At 36.1% G+C, this 10,737-nt stretch overlaps 1 pseudogene; it reads left to right on the plus strand.

Moving 5' to 3' along the window:
- The first annotated feature begins 5,954 nt into the window (after nt 1–5,954).
- Nucleotides 5,955–6,721, plus strand: LOC102483045 (bisphosphoglycerate mutase pseudogene; annotated as a pseudogene).
- The last annotated feature ends 4,016 nt before the right edge of the window (nt 6,722–10,737 follow it).

Below are 10,737 nucleotides of genomic sequence, written 5' to 3' on the forward strand. Positions count from 1 at the left end.
GAATAGTGAATATTAAATATGAGAGAAAATATTTTTTAAAGAATTAAAGACTTCATTTCATAGCTATCCAGTGATAATAAGTTTTTAACGAAGATTAAAATGCTATAATAAAACTTGTTTAATTATGTTGTAAATTATTTGTCATAATCTTTTTTTAGATTTTATTAGAAAATAATTAACTAATTGTTAACCAAGATGTTATATTTTCAAAGGTATACTAAGATATTATTTTGTGTGTTTATTTTGTGTTTTCCTTTTTTAAAAATTACATTTCCTTCCCTTTTGAAATATTTTGGTTAATTTATAATATAAGTCAACATGACTATTCAAGTCTAAAATATCTTTTTTTTTTTGGAGAGGTTTTTGCTATAGGGCATGTGTGTTCAACAGAAAGACAGAGACAGAGAGATAGAAAGCAAGAAATCACCCCCCCAGGGGGGATGGCCATGCCACAATCCCTTCTCCTCCATTCTCCTCTCGGGATCTTGGGCACACACGTACATGGGCCTGGCGTGAGTTTAAGCCATTGGGTCTGGGACTCGAACCATGGTTGACTTCATGGGAATTCAGCAACATAGCCATTATGCAAATTGCTGGTCTCAAAGTCTAAAACGTCTTAAACCAAAGTGAGAGATGATAACATTAAAGGTAATAAAATGTGCCCAGGGTAAAATCTATCTATTTATTATCGATAAATAGATTGAAAGTTAAAGATAGAAAGTTATGGAAAGTTAAAGGTAGAAACTTGGAAAGTTAAAAATAGAAACTCCTGTTTCTATGGAAATTTAAAGATAGAAACTCCTGTTTTCTATATTTATCACTCTTAACACACATTGTGATGAATCAAAATGTTCAGAAATATTTTTGATATAAAATAGATATCTATTCTATTTTTTCTTATTTTCAGTCTTACTTTAAATACTATATTCTGAATATTTAGTTTTGAGTTTATCAAGAAGTTATTTTCAAACTACAAATAAAATATTACATTTTATTTTTATCAACCATAGAAAATATCCAATTATTCTTCAAATGTGAAAATATTTTAACTCATCATCTTTTCCCTCTTTTAACATGATAGGAATGTATTTTATTTTACTATTATCTTTGTATTAATTTTTAATAATTACTTATTTTATTTAGTATTGTTATTACTGTCTATTTTGCTATAGGGCACAAGTGCTTGCCAGAGAGAGGTACAGAGAAAGAGAAAGAGAGAAAGTGAGAAAGCTGGCTACCAGGTCTGGGACCCAAATCAGGGTCAGCCATGTAGATATCAAGCACATTAACAACCATGCCATCTGCTGGCTCCATTTCCTTTGTATTATTAATTGCCAGCATTTTTTCATCAACTTTTTGTTTTGTGTGTGGGGGAGAGGTTTTTTTTTTTTTTTTCGTTATAGGGCTTGTGCGCTCGCCAGACAGACAGAGAGAGACATAGAGACAGAAAGCAAGAAATCACCCTCCCAGGGGGGATGGTCACACCCCAATCCCTTCTCCACCATTCTCCTCTCAGGATCTTGGGCACGCACGCACACACGCCCAGCGTGAGTTTTAAGCCACCGGGTCCGAGACACGAACCGCGGTCGACTACATGGGAGTCCAGCGACATAGCCATTACGCTAACTGCTTGTTCCCCATCAACTTTTGTAATATATTTATATGTTGTATTTTTGAAGATATAACAGTCTGGTAGACATGATGCTAGAATGGGCAGGGACGCTCATTCAAGGGAACAGAAATAGTGTCTGTACTATTCACCACTTGACAAAGACAAATGTCACTGAATATGGCAGGGGACTAATTTAGTGAGTCCATCCCACGGAGAGAGCAGATCAGAGCTCATCATTGTCTTCTCTGTACCGAACAACATAGAGTTCACATGAGGGAGTCAGTGTGATGTACACTTAGAAACAATGGGAAATTACTTATTGGCTTGTGGCAGAATCCCCAGGAGATCTGGTCCTAGTCTTCGGGCATGATCTCAAGGAGACCCAGCGACATGTGCGTGGGGGTGTTAGTCACTGTTTCTAGGGGCAGTTTTCATTCTGGGAATGCAGGGTAGAATAAATAACAGGTACAGGTATCAGCAAGGGGCTTAACAATAAGCAATGATTAACAAAGCAGTCAAAGCAAAATGGAGTCAGTAAAGACAACTCTTAGATCTTAGTTTGAAGCAGAGAAGGTCTAGTGGGGCTTTGCAGTGGGGCTAGCCCTATGAGAGGAGACAAGTAGTATCTTCCCCATGACTGTCTCCTGTAAAAGCCCAGCATCTGTCTGTAAAGGCCCAGCAAGTTATTGTTAACTTCCATTAATTAAGCATTAGGCTCCATCTACAGGAAGTAAAAAGGTAGGTTCTGTGAGATTCATTGTGAAGTGATAGAACTTAAAGGCTGATTTTCCCAAAATTTAATCCATTAAGATGAAAGCCAAGACAAAGTACAATATAAATCATTTTGGTTTTCTTACAAACTGGAATTATAGCCATACAAAATGATCATTGAGTCTGCATCCATAAAATGACTTAAAATCTTAAAACTGGGGCCTAGCTAGTGACATGGCAGTTCAGGTGCTGGATTTTAACATGACCTACCATGGTTCAAGTACCCATCCCAGGGGCTTGACATCACACCAGACACGTGTGCCTATATGCACAAAATCCAAAGAAAAGAGTGGAGAAGAAGGGATTGCAGCATGGCCATTCCTCCAGGGGGTGATTTCTCACTTTCTCTCTGCCTCTGTCTTTCCAATGAGTGCATGTGCTCTATAGCAAAAACCTAAAACAAACAAATAAAACCCAACCAACCAAACAACAGCAAAAACCCCAATACTGTTCATATTAATTAATTAATGTGTGAGGATTACTTTTGTTTGCTAAGAATCTATTATGGACTGAATCGTGTCTCCCTGAAAATTAATTTGTTAAATCCCTAAACTCCAACATTTCTGAATTTGATTGTATTTGACAATAGGGCCTTTCAATATGTAATTAAGTTAAAATGAAATCCTTAGGATGGGCCCACACACACACATACATACACACATCCATGTACCTACTTATCTTATATAGCAACATTATATATAATATTTACATATATATTGGGATTTTGGAAAAGTCATGACATAGTTTTTTTGTTGTTTTTCTATGAAAAATTTGTCATGACTTTTCTGACAGTCCAATATATATGTATACACATCATTATACACACACACAGGCATCTAATTGAAAAGAACATCAGGAACATGAATGCTTAAAAGAAGAGTAGTTTTGAGATGGAAAGTGTAGCTCACGTAAAACCTCACATATGAGATAAATAAAGTCAATATAAATATGCAGGAGTTTTAAACAAATAATCATAAATTGATTAGTGTAGAATATGAGTCATAAACGAAATAACAGCAGGTGAAATATGATGAACCAAACAAATGACATAGGTGAAGTATAGTTTATCTTTCCCCCTCTTCTAATGTTTCAGATTGTATTTATGGCAACACAAAGATAAACATTTTTCCTATCTAAAATTTGTATAACTGCTTTTAGAATGTTAATTAAATGATCTGTGGCAAGTTGAGCCCCTGTAAGTTAAATATTAACACAACTAAGAATAGAAAAGATTCAGAAGTGATATCTTTATTGCATTTACTGTATTTAGGAACTTGATTAAAACAACAAACAATGCACAGACTAAATTCTTTCTCCCTGTGCAAAATTTCTTTTATGAAACCTGAGTTGCCAGGCTCGTGATACACAGAAAATTGTGCCAGCTGCTTATATATCAATGTACACTCGTTTCTATATATTGTTATTTTAAGTATTTAAAAACTATTCTTATTTCATAAGAATTTTTTTTAGGTTTCTGTTCTGTTTTATTTTGGGTTTCTATTATTTTGGACCAAGAATTAATATCTATTTTTGTGGAAAGTGCCTTGAGTCACTAGCATGCTACTATTCTGACAGATTTTCAGGCTCCATTGGACTAGCAGTGTAAGGGACAGTACCTCTGATAGACACCAAGCTCGACTTGGATTCTTGTTCTGGCTATGGACTGACTAGCCCCTCTGACCTTAAGCAAAGCTTATAAACCCTCTGGAGTTAATTCATTTGAATATTTATAACTTACACAGCTAAGTCACAAATTATACAATGTGTGAAGAAATATTGTTATACTACCATTTAAAATTTGTGTTGAATTAGATCATTAAAATTTTTTTCAAAATATATAGCATCTTATAGTTTTCCTATGATTTCTTTTTTTCATTATTTCTTTCTCTCTCTCTCTCTTTTTTTTTTCTTTTTTTTGGAAAGGGGAGAGGTTTTTACTAAAGGGTGAGTGTGCTCACCAAATGACAGAGAGAGAGACAGAAAGTGAGAAATCACCCCCCGGGGGGGATGGCCATGCCACAATCCCTTCTTCTCCATTCTCTTCTCGGGATCTTGGGCACACACGCATCACTTTGAGTTTAAGCCATCTGGGAGTCCACTGACATAGTCATTATTCCAACTGCTGTGCCCCTCCTATGATATTTTAGTATTAACGAGTCAAAGATACACTAAAAATAAAATGGAATTTATTATGAGAAGCTCTTCAGTCTCAGAGTTCAGAAAAGACTATTATCAAGTTCTATTAAAATATGCTGTCAGAAAACAATCTTACTCCCTAACTTAGCATATGTAATGTTGCTTAATGATCAGCATGTTTGTGCTGCTTTTTGACTCTAAAAAATAATGATCCTTCATTATAATAAAATATTCCACTATTGAATAGTGTGTGTTTTATGAATTACAACACACACCCTTGGTGCCATTACAGGCCATCAAATAAAAGGTAACACTTCAGCCTCAGGCGGAATCATTTATTTTTGGAGTTCACTGATGTGTTCTTAATTCAATTTGAAGTCTCTTCCCACCCACAGTTTGTGAAGAGAGAGATACAAACATTTTTCTTCATTGGCAGTGGCTGGAGCATGCATCAACATGACAAATATTTTCCAGGAGGGAAGGAAAAAAAAAAAAAAACAGGGAATGCCCTAAGAATCACAATGTCTTTCTCTCAAAGAAAAAAAAATGATAATCATAGTAATATTTATAACATTTCTTTTCTCTCCAAGGAGCCTCCAAGCACTGTAGAAATGTTAACAATGATCTGGTTTTATGGGATTCACGTCTCCCGTCACTGAAACAAAATCATGTTTAACAGTGCATGGGGATGGTAGACCCTGAAGGAAGCTCTGCTGGATTTATGATGGCTTGTGTAAGGCTGAAAGGGAGGACTATTTATTCCAAACTTCCCATGCTGGAATGTGGATCCTTCATAGAATCTAAAGTATATGCGAAGTGTGATGGATAGCCTAACATTCACCCACTGTCAGATGAAAGTATGATGAGGCATCACATGACACTCTTCCCCACGCCATCTGGTAATAAGGACATTAATAACCACTTAAAAACATTTACTATGTTCACACAAATAATGAACATTATTTTTCTTCTTCTGCATATTTAAAAAAAATTGAACATTCAAGATCCTATATTATGGTACCTATAAAACAGTACAAGCGTAATTATTATTTCCAACATGTGTTTGTTTATATGTGTACTTTAATAAATAGTGCATTCATAAACATTATATGGGTGTCTTGGACATGGATATGTTGCAACTTGTATAATGATAAGCAAGATTACTTGTTCAATTACAAGCAGGTATTGAAATTTTATATGCACATGTATAGCCATGTAAATGAGCACATTTAATATATAGTTGAGAGTTTTGCCATGTGAGTCATTCAACTCACAGCTATCAATAGTTAAAAATAAAAAGACCATATGAGAGTCTTTGAGGTGCTGGCTGCCTGGCACCCCAAGGCATGGCTATTGCTGGCAGCTTCTTTGCAGAGGTATTGCTGTCCTTGAACGTAAGCCCATTTGACAATGCCAGGGAGGTTAGCCCATCGGAATGGCCAAGTACAGACTCATTATGCTAAGACATGGAGAGGGTGCTTGGACTAAAGAGAATCATTTTTGTAGCTGCGTGGATCAGAAACTTAAAAGCAAATGGATGGAGGAAGCTTGGAACTGTGGGGAGCAACTCAAAGCACTAAACTTCAAGTTTGATCTTGATCTTGACTTCACATCTGTCCTTAAACAGTCCATCCACATAGCCTGGCTAATCCTCAAAGAGTTGGGGTAGAAATGGGTTCCCCTGGAAAACTCCTGGCATATAAATGGGCATCACTATGGAGTCCTGATTGATCTCAAGAGGGAAAATGGCTTTGAATCACAGTGAATCAAGTGAGTTTCTGGAGAAGCAGCTACAACGTGACCTTGTCTTCCACTGATGAGTCTCACACTTACTACCAGGAAAACTACAACGACCAGAAGGTATAAAGTGTGCAATTATCCTTGGATCAGCTAACACAATCTGAAAGCTTAAAGGATGTTCTGGTGAGATTCCTTCCTCATTGGAATGAAAGGATTGCTTCTGAAATGTCAAGAGGCAAAACCATTCTGGTATCTTCTCATGGCAATAGCAGTTGCGGATTTCTGAAACATCTGGAAGGTATTTTAGATGAAGATGTTATTGACATTAATCTTCCTACTAGAGGTCCCATTCTCCTGGAACTGGATGACAACCTGCTTGCTGTTGGGCCTCACTAGTTCCTGCATAACAAACAGGCTATCCAAGGAGCCATTAAGAAATTAGAGGACTAAGGAAAAGTGTAACCAGCTGGAAAACAAAGTCTTTCCCAAGGGCTGGCTAGGAATAGATGCAAAAGGAGCGGCGGGCGTCTGTGATGGGTGTTGATCTCGTTCTCTTTTCTTCTGGTTTTCTATATAGTTTTCAGAGCTAGGCTCTGGGGACAGTTTTATAGTAACTAGGTACTTAATCTTGTTACTGAGAAGGCTTTAGGATGCCTGAGTGCTTATGTCAGGAAAGTTTAAGCTAGCTTTCCTGCTAACCTTGTTTTCACACTAGTAACCAGCGATCTTAGCCAATGTCACAGGTTTCTTAGATTGTGGAATAGTAAGTAGAGGTGAAGTTTCAGGTATTCATCATTCATTACTGAGTCACCACTGATAGGCACTATTGACATGACTTATCTCAATAGGTAGTTCACTTTTCTATTTAGTGAGATTTTATGGGATGACAGTAAAGGATATTAAATAATATGCCACGCACACATATTTATTACTAGCCTTGTCCTCTAGAAAAAGGGATGCTTTGACAATGAAATCAGAGACCCATTTATTTGGAAAGGAACAGGTGAGTTTCTCCAAGAAAAGCCCACAACCATCACCACAGTGACAGCAAGAGGCCCTTCAACTTGTCTCTGATCAAGAGACATACTTCGTTTGACATTTGGTAGAATTCCCCTTATATCACTAGAATGAGCAGCATGTAGGCAATTATGGCTGTTTATGCTCTCCTTGTTTTTGTTTTTGAACTTTAATCTTTGGGTACTTATAGTTGGTTTAAAATAAAGTTTAATGACTGCAAATGGGGAAAAAAAAGACTATATGAAAATATATTCAACTATTATCACTGTATTTATTATGCTATTTGGTGACCAAATTTTATTCATTTATTTCTACATTTATTCAGCAAGCATTCTTTCAGTAATTAATAGACCTGTTCTAGGCATTAGATATGTAAAGGGAAATATAAATTCCTTATCTTCAGGGAGATCATATTCTCCCAAAAGAGATAAATATAAAAAGACTAAATAGAGTTCCATAGGAACACTGGAAAGGCCACTTATAACCCTGAAAGGCCAGGCAGGGGCAATTTTATAGAGGAGGAAACACTTGAACTGGATCTTGGAGACTGAGCAGGAGATGCCATCAAATCAAATATTCCTGTTAATATTCTAATTGTGAAATGAAAATATATTTCTAACATTGACTGATGTAAATACGTTGCCCCAGCACTATTAAATTCAAATGAATGAAATATAGCTTTTGTGTATAGAATATATGTATATCGTATATCAGTATGACTTTTTGATAAACTGTAAGCAAAAGAACCTATTGATATATCCCGCTTCCCTGCCGACGATGCATTCCTGGCTAGAAGGAGATTTTGAAGTGGTTTTAAAAGTAGGATGCTATATTCCCAGATCTCCAACATTCCCCCATGCTGTCTATTTACCCTTAGATATTGCTTATAATACCCATGATCTGTTGGAGCAATATGCAGGACCCACGGAAACATCTGCGAGATAAAACACTCATGACGAGCAATGATCTTCAACAGGAAGGCCAGGGGACTTGCAGTCTCAGAGACAGTGGTCCATAAAGGCTGATGTTCCATCTATTTATTGAGGAAGATGGTGCTCAAAGAGGCAGTAAGCATTTGCTAATGTTTTTGCAGCTGTAGACTGTGAGACATGTTTGAGAACAGACAGAAATCTTGATTTGGCACATGTGGTTACGTGTTCCTATTTACAGGACAGAGTGAGCACAGTGTTCTGAGTTTTCTTCCTCTGGTACATACACATTAACCATCTCAAGGTCCAACTGCTGTGCAACAATGATGCATTTTAAATTTTGTATTTATGATCTTCTAATTGCCTCTTATTCTAATCTACTAACTCCCACCTGTGAGCATTTCCATAAAGTGTCTTCCATAACCTCAGATTGAGCAAGCCTCCATGCAGCATTCCCCATTTCATCTCTCTCTTCCTCTTCTTTTCTCTGGGGGTTGATATGTCACTTGGATACCACTTTTATTTTTTTCTAGACAAGAGTGAAATTGACCTGGATCCCACAACTTTCTATTTTAATAGAGAAAGCCATTACTTCTCTCAAGTTCCCACAAGGGACCCTGGTTTCATCTTGTCACTAACACACACGAATGTTCCTGGTTCTAAAACTGCTTGACAATTTATTGGGAAGTCAGAGAAACAAAGCAAGCTCATTATGCCATTTGTTTACCTAGATGTTTAGTTCACTCTCAGAAGACTCCCACATCCTTCATGTCAATAGACCGCTGTCAGGCCACAAACTGACCAGATGTATGTAACCAGGCAAAGCTGAAATCACCAAGGTAAAGATAAACAAAATAGATGTTACGGGTTGAATTGTATCCCCTCCTCCAATACATATGCAGACATTTTGACTCCAGTACTTTGGAATGTGGCCTTTTTTTTTTTTTTTTTTTTTTTGAAATATAACGTTCACAAAGAAAATCAAGTTAAAACGAGATAATCAGGATGAGCTGTAATGTAATAGGATTGCTACTTTTTAAAGGAAGAGATGAGGACAGAAAGACAGACATGCACAGAGGGAAGATAATGCAAAAGGTATAGGAGAATCCAACAGGAAGGCAGAAAATAGTATGATGCATTTCTAAGTCAAAGATTGAAGCAAACCACAAAAAATAAGAAGCTTTGGAACAATTTCTCCCTGACAACCCTCAGAAGGAAGCTACCCTCCCAAACTCATGAATACTGCTAGCCCTAGAACTCTTATAATAAATTTCTATTGCTTACGCTACCCAGTTTTTGGCATTTTGTTACTGTAATCCTACAAAACGAATACAATAGATAACACCAATTTAACTCCTCTTTCTTCAAACATGGCTGACCTCCCCTATATTATGAAAATAACTGTCCATTTTCCTCTACGGTAGATATAAGATTTAGAGGTGGCAGGTTCTATGTCTTATACATTTATGTATAAGCTCTAATCCATTGTTTTACATACTGAAGGAATGAAATTATTTTGCTAAATAATTCTAAAGATGAAACAATACACTGAAGCTACTGAATAAAATAATTATTTGTTTCATAAGGAAAGAAAACAGGGATAAATTGATGTAAATAATCCCGGGAATTTACTTTATTTACTTTATGTTTTTTTATATATATCTACAAATACATGCTATTTTGGCAAAATCATTAGTATTTATGACCATGAATTTTCAATGGGAGCAGGTATATTTTATAGAAATGCCTTAATGCCTATGTATTTATAATTTTATGAGAGCTTGTTTACTTCATGAATATTAATTATGGCTTTAATCTCACTTCATTTGAATACACATGAAAATACAATGTTGATTGTTACATTGTTTTGTATTACATCATAATACTTTTTCAGAACAATGAATCTAGCTTGATTTAGAATACATGAATGCAAGCAGAAGCATGAACTAATTCGAAGGTTGGTTAAATATATCAAAACCACAGTGCTAAGGCCCTTCTGTACTATGTATTGTTATTTTGGGATCTTCCTCTAGATGTTCTCAGCATGCTCATTTACCTACAGATTTGGTTTAATATTAGTGCATCACCTATTATGTGGTGCCTTAGAAGAAAGGAATGCCATAGTGGTACAGGGCCACTGTGAATAATAAAAATGATTATACATGATAAGAAGTCGGAGGGCATTTAGAAAACGAATTTTTCTCACACCATAAGCAGAATGACTGATGATGTCTGTTTGAACAACTGCTTGGACTATGTTCACTTTTAAAAAATAAAAAAGAATGTGATACATGTATTATACATCTGAAAAGGGATTCCAGAGAAGGTCAGTTTTAAGAAGTCATCCTAGTCCACTTAATTATTCGATAGGGCTGATTTGGCTGAGTTTTTCATTTTCATCTCTCTCTTTTTGAGATTATATAGAAACAAAAATATTAGAAGGTATGGGTGATACTGAGCAGTAGAGGATGAACACTATGTGGAGCTAATTTCTTGCTCTATGATCCTGGTTTTATTTTTTTTTTTTCTCAT

Source organism: Tupaia chinensis, unplaced genomic scaffold (assembly GCF_000334495.1).
Source record: "Tupaia chinensis unplaced genomic scaffold, TupChi_1.0 Scaffold000174_1, whole genome shotgun sequence".
In the NCBI taxonomy this organism is placed as follows: domain Eukaryota; kingdom Metazoa; phylum Chordata; class Mammalia; order Scandentia; family Tupaiidae; genus Tupaia; species Tupaia belangeri.